The sequence below is a fragment of the Mesoplodon mirus genome (assembly GCF_964341445.2).
Source record: "Mesoplodon mirus genome assembly, chromosome: 15".
NCBI classification, from domain to species: Eukaryota; Metazoa; Chordata; class Mammalia; order Artiodactyla; family Ziphiidae; genus Mesoplodon; species Mesoplodon mirus.
The window spans coordinates 14,444,118-14,458,856 of NC_138991.1; the positions used below are offsets into that span (position 1 = coordinate 14,444,118).

Here is a 14,739-nt window from a genome sequence, read left to right on the forward strand (position 1 = left end):
GTGAGAGGCCCGCGTACCGCAAAAAAAAAAAGGGGGGCCCTGGGTCAGCAAGGCTACCCCACTCTCCCCCTACACCCAACACACACACACACACACACACACACACACACACCACATCTGTTTGGCCATTAATAACAACCCCCAATGACCGAATGCCTACTCAGAGCTACAAGCAGAAACTTTACTTGGTTTTACCTCATATCCTCCCTCACCAGCCCCACGAATCAATTTCTAGTATTATCCCTATTTTACAGATGAGGATAATACATTTCAGAGAGGTCAAGCAAACTGCCTGAGGACCCACGGTAAAGATGGCAATACTCAGCCTGCATAGCCATAGCTGTCGTTAAAGTAGTGAAATTCCCACGCATTATCAGCTGGTAAATAGTAGATGCCTCAAACCCCTGAGCGTTTTCTCCACTCCCCCAGCAGCCCTGACCTCTCCCGCCACCTCTAACCCCTTCACCTCCCCACATTCCAGTAACTAAAGGGTTAAAGCAACGCGGCCCTGGAAGGGGCAGAGAAATCCTCTAGGAATCTTCTCCAGGAGCTGTCTGTTCTGGTCCGTCAGAAGTCAAGCCTCACTGGCTGCTAAGTATTTCACATTATTATTTAGGATGCTCTGCTTCTGTTGTAACTAAGATCTTCCCGCTGGAGAAGTAGATCCAGGGAGCCCAGCTTCGCGTTGGCCAGGGCCTTATCTCTGGTTTGGAGGGATGCAGTGGGCTGTAAGAGCAGTCCCCCGCCCCCTTCCCCGCCCTCACTTGAGACCAGAAAGCAGCAGATTCACCACCAAATCCTAGTATGCTTACCATTTTCTAAGAAATTATTGAGCCATTGCTGTGTGTCCGCTCTCAGTGAAGCCATTTACAGGGTACTTGCTGGGGCGGGGGCGCGGGGAGGGCGCTTCGGATCTAAAGAATGGCCATTTGGTGGTTTCCAGGGCATGGACGCCAAGGTTAGAGTCCACTTGCTCAAGCCCCAGACCTGCCACTTAAGAGCCGTAGAGCAAATGACTTAACCTCTCTGTGCTTCAGTTTCCTCATGTGAAAAATGGGAGTAAATAGTTCTGACATCAGCGGGTTGGGGTGAAGGTTCAATTAGATGCAGTATGTAAAAGTCCCTAAGAGTAAATAAAATTAATGTAAAATCCTTAAAACAGTGCCTGTCCCTACCCTAATGGTATATCGGTAAGTGGTAGCTATTAGTTCTGTTTACTAGGTGTGCTAGCCATTTTGCAAATCTCCCTGAATACACTGAATAGGGTCCCCTGATGCCCTGCCGCAACACGCGCCCGCGCGCGCGCGCGCACACGGAGCTACGGATGCTGGTAGACGATTTCCTACGCCAGCAGAGGGCTCCGGGCTCACACAAGTGGCTGGAGCAGGTCCCTGCTGGGACTGACAGCTGACAGCTCACCAGGGCCTCCACCTCTCACGCCCTGCTCCGCTTCCGCTCACACACATACAAGGTAAGCCCCCAGTTCCTGGAAGAACGATCTTCGCAAATTTAAGTTATCGTGAGTTATGTGAGCCCCCAACCTGCAAGAACTGAAGCTAGACTTGCTGTCTGCCTCCTGCCCTTTGCTTCCCACTGGAAGAACCAAGTCACCATGACTTCTCTTAATGACGCTTTAGTCGCCTGGTTTAGTCATTTTTCTTCTCTTTCTGAGGCAGAGAGATGTCAATGTTGCAGGAGAGACCCAGGTCTTGAAATTAGAATTGGATTTTAATATTGGCTTCATCACTCCACCACATAACCCTGGGCAAATGGCTAACTCTCTGTGCCTCAGTATCTTCATTTGTATAATAAAGGTAATAAGAGTATGTACTTCATAGGAATGTGAGGATCGAAGGAGATGAACTTGGGTACAAAACAGGCTGTGTGGCAAGTTTCTTTGCGTCTCTAAACCTCAGTCTTCCACATCTGTAAAATGGGCACCCTGGGGCTTCCTTGGTGACGCAGTAGTTAAGAATCCACCTGCCAATGCAGGGGACACGGGTTCGAGCCCTGGTCCGGGAAGATCCCACATGCTGCAGAGCAACTAAGCCCGTGTACCACAACTACTGAGCCTGTGCGCCACAACTACTGAGGCTGTGCGCCACAACTACTGAAGCCCGCATGCCTGGAGCCCGTGCTCCGCAACAAGAGAAGCCACCGCAACGAGAAGCCTGCACACTGCAACGAAGTGTAGGCCCCGCTCGCCGCAACAAGAGAAAAGCCTGCACACTGCAACGAAGACCCAATGCAACCAAAAATGAAATAAAAAATAATAATAATAAATAAAAGGACACCCCAGAGCTCCATTGAAAATTGGCAGTTTTTTTTTCTTTTTTATAAATTTATTTATGTATTTTTTTTTGGCTGCGTTGGGTCTTCACTGCTGCGCGCGGGCTTTCTCTAGTTGCAGCAGGTGGGCTACTCTTCGTTGTGGTGCACGGGCTTCTCATTGCGGTGGCTTCTCTTGTTGAGGATCACGGACTCTAGGCCCATGGGCTTTAGTAGTTGTGGCTCACGGGCTTAGTTGCTCCGCGGCATGTGGGATCTTCCTGCACCAGGGCTCGAACCTGTGTCCCCTACATTGGCAGGCAGATCTTAACCACTGTGCCACCAAGGAAGTCCCTAAAATTGGCAGTTTTAAATGAGATCGTGTATGTAACAGTCCCCAACATAAGTCTTGGCACATGGTAGACCCATAATAAATATGGGTTCTATTTCTTTTAGCAGATAAATGTAAGTTTTGATTTTTATGAGCCACGATATCAGAAATCCTTCTGATATGGTGGCAGGAATTGTATTTCAACAATAATTGTTTGTGAGAAGGGATATGCTTAACTTATGAGTGTTTAGGAAGATTCAAACATAGCATGAGTCAAGTTCATAGAGACCAGTTATCCATGGTGTCTTTTTATTTGATGGTGCAATACATAAGATACTGACCATGTACTATGTACTAGATATGCTCTAGGTGCTGGGAATATAGCCAGGAACAAGACTATCAACATCCCTGCTATCATGGAGTCTATAAGTAATGTGGAAGTCAGAAAACAAAGTAGTAATATGACATCAAGTGCAATAAAGGAGATTGGAGCAGGATAAGGAAACAGTGGGGTTGGAGGGGCTGGATCAGAGAAGATAGGGTGGTCAGGGAAGACTTGCCTGAGGAGGTATTAGAGCATGACCTATTGAATAAAGTGAAGAAGGGAAGCCCAGCCACTGGACTCTTGCTCCAGGGACCTTGACTCTGATCAAAGAAAGGTCTGATCTGATGGGTTTCCCTGGTGGCGCAGTGGTTGAGAGTCCGCCTGTCGATGCAGGGGATATGGGTTCGTGTCCCGGTCCGGGAAGATCCCACATGCTGTGGAGTGGCTGGGTCCATGAGCCATGGCCGCTGAGCCTGCGCGTCCGGAGCCTGTGCTCCGTAACGGGAGAGGCCACAACAGTGAGAGGCCCGCGTACCACAAAAAAAAAAAAAAAAAAAAAAAAAAAAAAAAAAAAAAGGTCTGATCAAGAAAGGGGAGAAAAGGATAGAGCTAATGCATTTTGCCTACCTAAACGCCCAAAGCATCTCCAGGCTCTGTGCTTTTCTAAGCCTAGTCCTCCAGCTTCCTGTCACCTCTGTGAATTAGCTACTAGCCTGCCAACATACTCCTTTTCTACTAAAATTAGCCAGAGTTGGTTCCTGAAACTTGCAATTAAAGAACCTGCACTGGCAAATCAGGGGGAAAAGAGACAAAGTATTGTAAAGCTAAAGTGAATGATTTATTCCGTGGATAAATGTGTACTGAGCAGGGCCAGGACTAGGGTGAAGCAAGTGAGATACCCAGGGCACAAAATTTAAGGAAGCGTTCACTCAACACCCTCCCCCCCCAAAAAATCAGTGGCTTAAAGAACAAGGATTACTTCTCTTTCACATGAGAGGATGAAGTGATCTAGAATTGTTCCAGGTCAGCAGGTAGCTCCATTCAGGGACACTGGCGCTTTCTATTTGGTGATCCTGTCACCCCCTAGCACATTATCATCATCACAAGGCCGGGAGAAGGGGTTTTGGCGGACAGCTAGCAGACTCCACGGAAGTCATTGCCCACGTGGAGCCTATTTTCCAGCAGATTCTATTCTTAGTAATAAAAGGCTGCTGGGGAAACATACTCACAGACTAGAGAACGAACTTATGGTTACCAGGGGAGGGGAGGGGGGAGAGTTAGAGAGTTTGGGATTGACATGTACACACTGCTATATTTAAAATAGATAACCAGCAAGGACCTACTGTATAGCACAGGGAACTCTACTCAATATTATGTAACAACCTAAATGGGAAAAGAATTTGAAAAAGAATAGACACATGCATATGTGTAACTGAATCACTTTGCTGTACACCTGAAACTAACACAACATTGTTAATGAACTATACTCCAATGTAAAATAAAAAGTTTAAAAAGTGATAAAAATATAAAAGGCTGCTGGGTATAAGCCCTTGGGGGTTCAGGGAGGGAGAGGTGTTTATGGGCTGCAGTAAATGGGGAAGGCAGGAAGAAGTGGGAGAATGTTCCTGAAGAGGGGAACTACAGGAGTTACCCCTGGAGCCTGGGAAAGGTAAAATGAACTTGGCCTGTCATCTTGCAATGGGGCAGGGAAAAGATCTGCTAGACAAAGGTGGAACTCTCATGCCTTCTCACAACCCAGTTTTGTAGTCAGAAGATGAATTTGGGAATGAGGAAAGCTGGACCTGAGTTCTAGTTCCTGAGTTGACCTTAGGTATACTCCCTAACTTTGCCAAGCCTTTGATTTTTCTTTGTAAAATGATGAGGATGATAACATCATCAACAATAATAATTCAGGCTTCCCTGGTGGCGCAGTGGAGAATCCGCCTGCCAATGCAGGGAACACAGGTTCGAGCCCTGGTCCAGGAAGATCCCACATTCCGTGGAGCAGCTAAGCCTGCGTGCCACAACTACTGAAGCCCGTGCCCCGCAACAAGAGAAGCCACCACAATGAGAAGCCCATGCACCACAACGAAGAGTAGCCCCCGCTCGCCGCAACTAGAGAAAGCCCGCATGCAGCAACGAAGACCCATTGCAGCCAATAAATAAATAAATAATTTAAAAAAAAATAATTCATTAATAATTAAAAAGAAGAGTATGAATAATAACAATGTTGCTGTGAGGATTCCACAAAGCAATGGTCAGTAAAAGGCTTTGGTAACCAAAGCACTGTAGACTGGGGGTGGGCAACTTACAGCCACAGGCCAACGCCTATTTATTCTGTAAATAAACCTGCATTGGAACACAGTCACCCTCATGGGTTTACATTGTCTGTGGCTGCTTTCACACTACAACAGCACAGCTGAATAGTTTTGACAGAGACTGTATAGCGAAAAGCATTCACTATCTGGATATTTATGGAAAGTTTGCTGGTGACTTCTGCAAGGGCTGTAGTGATGTTAGCTATTACTAAGCCTCAACCTCCGTAAGCACCGTTGTATTCACCAGTAAAAGAGGACTAATAAATACCATCTTCAGTTCCAAGATGTTTTGAGGATCAAATGAAACAATATATGTAAAACTGCTTTTCAGATGCTTTGCAGACTGTGAAGTGCTATATAAATGGCAGTCGTTATTTAGTGTCTTTGCTGAGTATCAGTTTCATTATTTAGTCTCTCCCTTGAGCATCTATAAAAAGGACAACAAAATACCCACCCCTCGGGGTGGTTGTAAGGATCTGTGAGACAAAATGGTTAGAGCATAGACTTTAGAATCAAACAAGCACGAGCTGGCCTCTTGCTCTGCCCATCACTAGTTGTACGATCAGGGGACCCACATAACACCTACATCATAGTTGCTGTGAGTGTAAAGGGACGTGGCACGAGTGAAGCGCTGGAGCAGTGCCCGGCCTTGTTCCGATCTGCAGGTGCAGTGACGAATACTACCTCCCACGGGTCCCTACCAACAGTACAGCTGAGCTGTACCTCTCTGCCTCTGCTCCGCGCCCACGGTCAGCCCTGGGTGCCGGTATAATTAGCTCCGGCTCGGTGGTGAGCAGCCGCGGCTGCTCAAAGCCTCTGACACGACTGTCACCTCCCACTCAGTTCTCCAAACCACAGTTATCCCACTGTTGAGTGCGTTACATGCCTGCTGGGCACCGGGCTGAGTGCCACCAGAGGACATCTGAGCCCTCAAAACCTCTGATTTATCACAAGGAACACGGACTGTGCCAAAAGAAAAGTTTCGGGGAGCGATGAGGGGATGGGGGGAAGAAATGCAGCCTCTTGCGTTTGCTGAGAAATCCCATTCTTCCAAAACCCATAGCCCGCGGCGGGGGAGACAGCCTGTGTCTTTAAGAGGCCTCCGCTAGCAGGGCGGGGACCGGCGGCTCCTCACTCCCAGCCCCAGCAGCTGGTCCCGCCCTCTTTTGAGTGACAGGCAACCAACCCAATTGAAGAAGGAGAGTTCAGCGTGACGGCGAACTGGAGCAATAGGAGCCCGGGTCGGCCTGCGTGGGGCGGGGCCCCGGGAAGGCGGGGCCGGCGGAGGCTAGTGGAGCGGCGGCTGGGAGACCTGGGCGCGGGAGCTGGGCCTAGGTCGGCTCCCTGGTGAGTGTGGGACGCGCCGGGGGTTGGGGCGCGCCAGGCCGCGGGGAGGGCGCTGGCCCGAGGGACGCAGGGCGGAGAGGCCGGGCCGGGAAGTAGGCGGAGGGCTGCGGCCTGCTTCAGCCCAGGGGCCTGGGGGGCTGGAGAGGGCCGGCCTGGGATGCACCGCGCAGGTTCGACAAGCCCCTGAGGGGTCGCGCGGCCCAAGTGGGTCCGCCGGGCCCGAGGGTCACTGGGTCCCCGACCCAGAAGGGTCGACGACCAGGCCTAGAGGAGCAGGGGCTGGGCCGGGTAGGGGTCGCGGGGTAGCGGAGGAGGAGGGTGGGAGGATGGGACCCGGGGGCGAGACGAGACGGTGCGGGGAAGGAGGGGACGGGAGAGGGACCAGATGGGAGAGGGCTTGATAGGAGCCCAAAGGGTGTTTGGGGCTGGGTGGCACCCACCCGAAGCCTCGGAGTCTCCCTTGACATCGCCACCCCCTCCTACACACACAGACACTGCTCATCACCCCGCCCCGTCGATCCGGCCGGCTCAGTGACCCCCCAGACCGTCTACTTGCATCTCCGCCGCTTCCCTCTCAGTTCAGGCCTCTCTCGCCTCTTACCTGCATTGATGCAGTGTCCATAACCGATCTGCACACAGGCACTTGCGCCGCTCCCCAGCGGGCCTCGCACCGTGGTCAGAGGGATCTTTTCCAAATACAGATCTGATCCGGACGCTCGGTTGCTTGTAACTGGCTGGCTTCCACCTCCTGCAGGGCCAGCCCCAGATCCTCACCCAAGCCCTGGAGATGGACTCCCACCGACCTCTCCTCCCTAGTCTCAGTCTACTAACCCCTCTTGCCCAATTCTCTTGTCACACTGGTCTTTTCGTGTTCCTTCTACATACCAAGCCCTGGCCCAACTCAGGGTCTTCACCCTTAGCCTTCCTGCTCCCTGGGCTTATCTTCCCCGCCTGGCTTATTCCAGTCAACTCCTCTTTATCTTTCAAATCTCCACTCAAGTATCACTTCCCCAGGAGGAGTCCCTGGTCCTCGATTCCCCCACCAAGTGAATTCCCCACTTTCATCACCCTCTGTACTTCTCCTTCACAACACTTGAAGAGCTGCAGTTTTACATTTATTTATGAAAATATTCATGTCTGTCTGTTCCCACCAGATAATTAGGTCCACAAGGAAAAAGATAGTGTCTGCTTTTGCTCCGTGTATCTCCAGCATCTTGCCCAGAGCCAGGCACTGTAAATATGTACTAAATGAATGGAGGACTTGGCTCTGGCAGGAGGAAAAGGTGTGAGTCGTCTCTGATGTCCTACACAAAAACTGTGCCAGGCTCTGTGCTAGAATAATGCTGTCCAGTGGAAAGATAATGCAATATATGTAGTTACAAAATTTTTAGTAGCCACATGAAAAAAGCAAAAAGAAACAAGCGACATTACTTTTTGTAATGTATTTTACTTAACCTAATAGATTCCGGAATGATATTATTTTGACATATACTCAATGTTAAAAACATTATTAATATTTCACATTTCTGTGTGTGCACTAAGCCTTTGAAATCTGGCCTGTGTTTTACACTTAAAGCCCATCTCAGCTCATGGTAAACACATTACAGGTGCTCAGTAGCCACACATAGGGGTGAGCAGTGCTAGAAGCTTTACGTACCTGTGGCATTTAATTGCCTTTAACCTTTTGAGATAATTATTGTTGTCTGCATTTTACTAATAAACATAATGAAGCTCCTAGAAGCTATGTTGCCTGCCAGCAGTCATCCTAAAGTTTGTGAATGGAGGAGGCAAGATGAGGACCAGGACCTCCATCTGTTCATCTGGAGTTTGGTCCTTCTGTACCCTATGCTGCCTCAAGGAGGTGCCAGGGGGGTTTGGGGGTGCAGGAAGTGGGGGCTAAACTTCTAGAAAACAATGGCACCTGTGGGTATATGCATATTCGGTTTCATCCACGCAGAGACAGTGTGTCTGGGTGCATCAGTACCACCTGCCTAGGTGGCTCAGGAACAAGTGGATTTGATGCAGTTGAAGAAAAAACCTGCAAGGCCAGTGCTTCTTGATCCAGTCACCGGAGCTCAGCACAGTCAGCACCAACTCAGCCTGGTCCCAGGACCTGGGTAGAAAAATGTACCCAGACCGCAGCATCTTGTACAGGGCCTGAGTTAACAGTCTGGCTGTTCAGTTCAACAGTTGCTCACTGAGTTGAGGTCCCCACTACCGGGAGGCCAGCACTGTTCTAGGCCATTTAGGGTGATTGGGGAGTATAGATCACAGCCCTCATCTTCAGGATGCCTACTGGGTACTTGGAAAGACAAGACCAGACCACAAAATGATTAGATGAGGTGCAGGACACCGGGCAGTGTAATGAAGAACCCGAAACAGTGGTGTGCAGAGGCTGCAGTGGCTGTCTAGGCCATGCTGGGTAATGTGTTTCCAAGTGTGGATTTGGATTCCTCTGCAGGGGTAGGGGAGTACTTCGTAGTTTGCTACAGTTCCCACATAGATGCTGCTTGGCATATTTACTTACCTGTCTGGCTGCCTAAGCAGCCAGAGTTTGTAAACCCATTAGACATACTGGTTTTAACTGAGTCACTAGAAAAGATTTGTTGAGCACCTGTTATGCGCCAGGCATTGTATAGGCCACTGCTCTGGAACTGACTTTGAAGCTCTCCAAGGATCTTCTGCTAAGAGAATAATAATAATAATAAAAATAATAATTTTATATTGATTTTCCTCCCCAATTGCCTTCACATATGTTCTCTCATTCTGTCATCAGTATACTAAAGCCTGGCAGGTAGGGCTTTTTTATGCCAGGGAAACATGGTTACAGTGCTTTTGCAACTTCTTCAAGCTCACACTGTTGGAATTCTGCTTATTCTGTGTCAGGTATTATGCTTAAATGATTTACGTATATTATCCCGCCCCATGTTCACAGCAACTTTATAGAGTAGGGTTGATTCGAATCTCCATTTAACAGATAAGGAAATTCTTAGAACTGGGATCCAAACCTAGGTCTGTTCCACTCCAGGACGCAAGGTCCTTACCTTGTTAAGTTACTCTGACTCGCTAGAAGGTCAAGGTTGGACGAGACCTCACAAAGGTCTTGTCCGACCTCCTCATGCATATCAGGACCTGAAGTCCAAAGAGGCTTGTGCTCATGGCAGAGCTGGGCAGTCAGGTCTTCTGTGCTGCAGGGGCAGGACTAACCCAGAAGGGAGGGCCGAGGCCTTCTTTGGTTCCTGACTGCTGGTGTGGCCTTGCCAGCTTCCCTGGACCTCAGTTCCCTTATCGGTAAAATGAGAGGCTTGGCCTGATTTTGCAGTGAGAACAATGCTGTGTGGTTGGGGTCAGTATTGAAGGAGTCGGGCCCCCAGCCCGGGGTTTCAGCCATAACCCAGGGCTTCTCAGCCCCGCGCACCCCATCCCCACGCAGGCTCTGCCTTCCCGCGGCAGCCGCGGTCCCGTGAAGGCAGACGGTACTTCTGGTTCATCTGTGTTTTCCACTTCAGTTTCTGTTTCAGTTCCAGAAACTGAGGCAAGTGGGCTGGAAACACAGACCCCCTTCTGCATCCATCTCGATGACTGTAGGGCTTTGTGGAGTTCTAGGCAATGGCTCGTCCTCTGTCATTAGAGTTTTTGTTCTCTTTTAGAGGCGGTCAGGTCTGGGGGCATCCTGGGGGGTATTTTTGGTGTGGAATTCTGTGGGCACAGCTGTGTGCCAGGCACGGTGGGCAGGGGAGTAGATGCGGACTCGATGAGTCCCTGCCCTCAGCTAGCAGCCCCTGAGCTGTGGCTCCCAGCCCTGGCTGCCCATTGAAATCACCTGGGGGTGGCGGGTAGGGGGGTGGTTTGCAGTGACCTGGGGTGGGCACGGAGGAGGCACAGCCAGAGCTGAGACCCACTGGTGTAGAGTCTGCACCTGGGGATCTTGTCTGAAGGCAGGTTCTGATTCAGGGGGTCTGGGCTGGAGCGGGTGGTTCTGTGTTACAGGCTCCCAGGCAGCATCGGTGGTGCTGGAGTGCAGACCACACTCTGGCACGAGGAAAGGCTGCACACAGAGAGTTGTGAATCAGTGGGACTGTGACTGTGTAAAAGACGGGAGGGCAGATGAGGGCGCACTTCATTTTGCCTGAGGGGAGAGGACCAGGAAGGCCACACAGAAGAGTGACTGTCTGAGCTGGGCCTTGAGGCTCGAGTAGAAGTTTGCCAGCTGGACCAGGTGGAGGGAGTAATGGCAGAGGCCCCAGTAAGACTTAGAGGAGCCTCATGTTCGGGGGAACAAGGTGGTCTGCTGGGACGTTCGGAGTATCTGCAAGGGCGGTCTGAAGGCCATGGTGGGCCTGGGAGGGGCTGGTGCTCTCCTGCGGAGTCTAAGCTCAGCTCTGTAAGGATAGACCTTGCAGAAGGTTTCTAAGCCGAAGTGGAGAGCTGAGTGCTTCTTAGAGTAGGTGTTACGTGAGCAGAAGCCCAAACAGTTACCCTGTTCCCACGCCCTTCCTCACTGCACTTGTGGCTCTAAGTTAGTGGCTCTTAACTACGTGTTTGGGTGAGTCTTGTGTCCAACAGATTTCAACAGAAGGGAGAAATCTCAGCTGCCATTGGTATGATGGTCCTTCTCGGCGTTTCTAGCAGTAAATGTCAGGACCTGAATCTTCGAACCCAGTTTCCCTCCCTGTACCTCAGAGTCTCACCCTCATTCAGGGGTCCGAACTAAGGGAAGTTAAGTCACTTCTCACTGCAGAAGATTTCAGAGGGAGAAGCCTCTGTTGAGATTGTGCTCTTGATTAGAAAGAGGGTGTGACCTCTGGTTGCCTTCCTGGAGCGGCGCTTTCTCTTGCAGGAAACATAAACTAAACTCACCCATGCCTCCCCCACCGAATCAAAAGCAAAAGAGCAGAACAAAAGCACCCGTCAATCCTTATCCTTAAAGGAATGAGGGGGAGAGAGTGCGGAGCTGGAACCTTCTGGCCTTCCTCCATCTGAATTCCTTACTAATGGGAAGGGATTGTCTTTCACTTCCTTTCCGCTGGGCTCTCAGAATCCAGGTCTCTGGAGCCGTCCCTGCAGGGGTGATTGATGGAGCTTTGTGGGGTAACTGTGCTGATTTTATAAGCACACCTTCCAGAAGCCACTTAAAGAAGACCCATTGGAGACACGGAAGGTCCTGTTTTTCTCTTGTTTCCCCGACTTTGCCTTTGAAAACCTGGGCTTTCATTTTCCTGCCTTAGAGTAGAATTATCTTCCCCAGATCAGTGTGTGCCTCTCTCCTGTTTGGTGACATGTAGAGCTTTCCCAATCATCTTTATGTCTGTAATACTTGAAAGGGGGTGGGAGGGTGGGATGCAGAGTCGTTTAATCAGAAGGGGTTGATTACTTCTTTGCCTTCTGGGCCTGGATGTGGAACCACCGCTCCCTCATCTTGGCTGTTCGCTCTTGAACTCTATAGTGATGCTGAACGGTAGAGCAAGAGGCTATTTATAGCCCTGAGAATTTTGCAATGTTACTGAATTGCTTCGACCTAATTTCCACTTCCTTTCTAAAGTGAAAATGAAAAGAGTGAGCAAACGAGAGCTGAAAGGGCTCCGCACAAGGAGATCCTTTATCTGGGGACTGTTACCCGGAGAATATTATTCTTCTAGTCTCCTATCTCCTGACGTTTCCATAGGGAGAAAAGCGGAGGGATGTTTTCCCCCATCTTTTAACTAGAGTCAGGGGTGCTAAATCTGATTTTCCAGTGAGACACGTCCTAATGTTAGATGTGAAAACAGTGAAAATGCTGTGGAGTTGGAAGGTGGTGGGTCGAGGAGGGAACACACAACCAGAGTGCTTCCTGCCCGTCCACTGCCGTGTGGAGCCGGCCCTGGTTTGTAGGAGTTGAGGAAGTCAGAGCTGTTGGATTTGAGCAGATGCTCATGGAACCGTAACCGTGTGCCAGGCACTGTGCCAGCCGATGAAGCTTCAGGGTTGGCCTTGCCCCGGGGGAGGAGAGAGCTGTGGGAATATAAAACTATAATGGGGTGGGACAGGAGCCGTCACAGAGCTGTGGACAGAATGCCACGAGAACACGGGCCCGTCCTGTTTCACTTTGCTAGAGAAACGGGGGTGGCGTGAGGAACTAAGACCGGTACAGAGAGGAAGTGACATCTTCAGAGCGGGGCTCTGAAGCTTGAATATGAGCTCTCCTGACAGTCGAAGGAAGGAAAAAAATGCAAAGATACAGAGGAGGAGGAGGAACATGGCCTGCCTCGTAGAAATAGCAAGTAGTCCAGGAAGGTCTGGCTAGACTGTGAAGGGCTGGGCGCCGCACAGGGGAGTGGGGGTCACCTTCTTTAGACAGTGGGCTCTGTTGTCTGTCACAATGGTGAGCTCTTGTCGTTGGTCTCTGAGCCCCGGTGTGCTTCATCTTCAGGTCCAGCGAACCCAGATCCTCCACTGAGCGCCTGCTGTGGGAATGGTGCCACCTGCTTTCACGTGGCTTTCAAGCAGCCAGACTGGCTGGGGTCAGATTCTGGCCGTGCCACTTACTAGCTGTATGACACTGAGCACAGTACTTAATTTTTCTGCGCCTCTATTTCTTTTTAAATTTTTATTTATTTATTTATTTATTTATGGCTGTGTTGGGTCTTCGTTACTGTGCACGGGCTTTCTCTAGTTGCGGCGAGTGGGGGCTACTCTTCATTGCGGTGCGCGGGCTTCTCATTGCGGTGGCTTCTCTTGTTGCAGAGCACGGGCTCTAGGCACGCGGGCTTCAGTAGTTGAGGCACGCGGGCTTCAGTAGTTGAGGCTCGCGGGCTTAGTAGTTGCGGCTCGCAGGCTCTAGGGCACAGGCTCAGTAGTTGTGGTGCATGGGCTGAGTTGCTCCGCGACATGTGGGATCTTCCTGGGCCAGGGATCGAACCCAGGTACCCTGCGTTGGCAAGCAGATTCTTAACCACTGTGCCACCAGGGAAGTCCCTCTGTTTCTTGTCTATAAAACCGGGATGATACATCACACAGGGCTGCTGTGTGGATTAAATGAATTAATATGTGTAAAGCCCTTAGAACAGTGTCCTAGCACTGTGTAAATGTTAGCTAATGTCATCATCCTCAGCAAAGGAAGTATTATGTAGAGGGAAGAGAGCCAACTTTGAAGTCCTAACACCCAGTCCTGAGACCCAGTTCTGATGTGATTCCTTTCTTTCTTTCTTTGTGGGGAAGAGGTGGGAAGGGGGCATGTGGAAGATACGTTTCTCATCCCATGTGAACTTCAGTTGCCTCGTCTACAATGGGTTGACTTCCAGGGTTTGGGTGAGCATCAGCGGTAATAATGCTACAGACGTGATCAAATGTAAAGAGGCTGTCTGCACATTACTGTTACATACAGGATGACATAAAGTCACCACAAAACTGAACTGTTGTAAACAAACCAGACTTCTCTAAGTGGGTTTTGCTCTTCATTATTTCAGCCACTGTTAATCAAGGGCCTGCTCAGTGCCATCATTTGTGCCTGTTAGGCTGCTGTCTCTTCAATACTGTTTAGAGCTCCTTCAAAGCTGGGGGGTCACCCTTAGGCTTAGGCTTTTTAGTTGCAATGAGTAGAAACGCAGGCTAGTTTAATTGAAAGGAGTTTTATTGGCAGGAAACGGGAACTTCAGGTACCCCAACTGTAGGAGGTGTAGCCATGGAGTCTGGAAAGTCTTCAGACACAGGCTTTTTTCACCTCCTTCTGGGACTTTGTGGTTTCTGGTTTCTGGCCTCCACTCATCCACACATTTCTGGATTCTTCTTGCTGAATAGCTTCCTCTGCAAGGCTCTTGGTTTTTGCTTCTTGGTATCTTTGACCTGCCGCGGTACCTGCTCTGAGGCTGACTGTGACCTTTCTGCTCCAGGGCCCATTGTCATCCATCTCCTTTAGTCTGTGTCTTTAAGCTCAAGAGAGAGAATTGGATTAGTCCAGCTAAGGTTGAGTGTTCACCTCGGTCCTGTTGGCTGTGGCATGGGTGGGGAGAGTGCCAGGACACGTGGGCTGCCTGGGCATATTGGGAAAGGGCAAAATCGCTGAGAATGGGGGCTTATAGTATCTCTGGAATAGTCCTGGTGGTTGCAAATCCCCGTGCTTTAAAATGGATATGAATTTTTGGAACATACAAGAATCACTCAGGGCTGACTTT

General features: G+C 50.0%; 1 protein-coding gene across 1 annotated transcript in view; it reads left to right on the plus strand.

Annotated features, from left to right (window-relative positions):
* Positions 1 to 6,513: 6,513 nt before the first annotated feature.
* The window catches only part of ELMO2 (engulfment and cell motility 2), a 38,662-nt gene continuing 30,436 nt past the window's right edge, over positions 6,514 to 14,739 (plus strand). Inside the window, exon 1 of the mRNA XM_082643531.1 lies at positions 6,514 to 6,589. The gene's annotated coding sequence lies outside the window, so the exon portion shown is untranslated. The remainder of the gene's footprint in view (positions 6,590 to 14,739) is intronic.